Here is a 1,865-nt window from a genome sequence, read left to right as displayed (position 1 = left end):
TTTTCTGGAACTCCCTTGCTTTCTCTATGATCCAACAGATGTTGGCAATTTGATCTCTGGTCCCTCTGCCTTTTTCCCCCTCTGCTCCCCACCTCCTCTGCCTTTTCTGACTCCAGCTTGAACATCTGGAAGTTCTCCGTCCCTGCACTGCTGAGGGCCAGCTTGGATTCTGAGCTTAACCCGACTAGCGTGTGAGATGAGCACAACTGCGCAGTAGTCTGACCCTCTTCTGGCCTCGCCTTCTTTGGGATTGGAATGAAAACTGAGCTTTTCCAGCCCTGTGGCCACTGCTGAGTTTTCCAAATTTGTGGGCATATTGAGTGCAGCACTTTAACGGCATCGTCTTTTAGGATTTGAAATACCTCAGCTGGAATTCCATCACCTCCACTAGCTTTGTTTGTAGTAATGCTTCCTAAAGCCCACTTGACTTCACACTTCAGGATGTCTGGCTCTAGGTGAGTGATCACACCATTGTGGTTATTCAGGCCATTAAGATTTTTTTGTACAGTTCTGTGCATTCTTTTTTTTTTGGCTGTCAAATAATCCTTTGTTTTTCTTTTCCTTTTGCAGTTCCTAACTGGCTGGTCACTCCGCTGCACCACTGTTGATGTCATCTATGATGTCATGAGGGTGGCGCCCATCAACATTGCAGCTCACAGATGGGGCACTTCCTAGGATCTTTTAATGGTTCCAGAGTGTTCTCTAGCTAGAGATCGATGCCACACCTGCTGGGCAATGTTGACAATCTCATCAAAAGTGATGTTTCCACTGTGCTTAATGTTTTTCTGCTTCTTTCTTTCTCTTGGTGGTTCCTTGAGGACTTTAATGATCAGGGCAGAAGCAGAAGGTATCACCTCAGTCCGGGCCTGTCTGTTCTGATCAGTTTCACTGTAATCCTCAGACTCTTCCAATCCCCAGTTGCCCTGGCGATGTTATCACCTACCTTTTTTGAAGACAGACCCAGGGGGCCAATCTTGGAGGCCAGGGCAGACATGGCTCCAACTTCCCCACTGGCACACTTCAGGTGTACGACTTTGATCTCACTGGGGTCGAACTTAGGTGTCATGGTGGAGGCGGCTGGTGTTGGAGGAACCCGGGTTCAGGATGACAAAGAAAGTGGCGCTTTTGCCTCCTCCGAGCCAAAAGCTCTTCTGTGTTTTCTTGCCACCTCGTCTTAATATCTTCTGCCTCTGTTAGGTCCATACGTTTTCTGTCCTTTATCGTGCCCATCCTTGCATGAAACGTTCCCTTGATACCTTCAATCTTCTTGAAGAGACCTCTAGTCTTTCCCTTTCTATTGTTTTTCTCTACTTCTTTGCACTGTTCATTGAAGAAGGCCTTCTCTCTCCCTGCTGTTCTCTGGAACTCTGCATTCAGTTGGTATATCCATTTCTCCCTGGCTTTTCAATGCTCTTCTTTCCTTAGCTATTTGTAATGGCTCCTTAGACAACTACTTTGCCTTCTTGCACTTCTTTTTCTTTGGGATGGTTTTTGTCACTGACTCCTGTACAGTGTTACAAACCTCTGCCCATAGTTCTTCAGACCCTCAGTCCACTGGATCCAATCCCTTGACTCTATTCATCACTTCCACTATATAATCATAAGGGATTTGATTTAGGTCATTTCTGAATGGTCTAGTGATTTTCCCTACTTTCTTCAGTTTGAGTCTGAATTTTGCAATAAGGGTTCAGGATCTGAAACACAGTCAGCTCCAGGTCTTGTTTTCGCTGACTGTATAGAGCTTCTCCATGTTCGGCTGCAAACAATAATCAACCTGATTTCGATTTTGATCATTAGTGATGTCCATTAGTGATGTCTGTTGCTGTAAAAGGGTATTTGCTATGACCAGTGTGTTCTCTTGGCAA

General features: G+C 45.5%; 1 pseudogene; it reads right to left on the bottom strand.

Moving 5' to 3' along the window:
- Positions 1-573: 573 nt before the first annotated feature.
- LOC145528928 (large ribosomal subunit protein uL11 pseudogene) lies at positions 574-1,081 on the bottom strand (annotated as a pseudogene).
- Positions 1,082-1,865: the final 784 nt, after the last annotated feature.

Source organism: Giraffa tippelskirchi, chromosome 12 (assembly GCF_054371585.1).
Source record: "Giraffa tippelskirchi isolate mGirTip1 chromosome 12, T2T-mGirTip1v1.2.pri, whole genome shotgun sequence".
NCBI classification, from domain to species: Eukaryota; Metazoa; Chordata; class Mammalia; order Artiodactyla; family Giraffidae; genus Giraffa; species Giraffa tippelskirchi.
The sequence above is the reverse complement of the archived record's forward strand: the minus strand, read 5'-3'. Positions and strand labels throughout refer to the sequence as shown.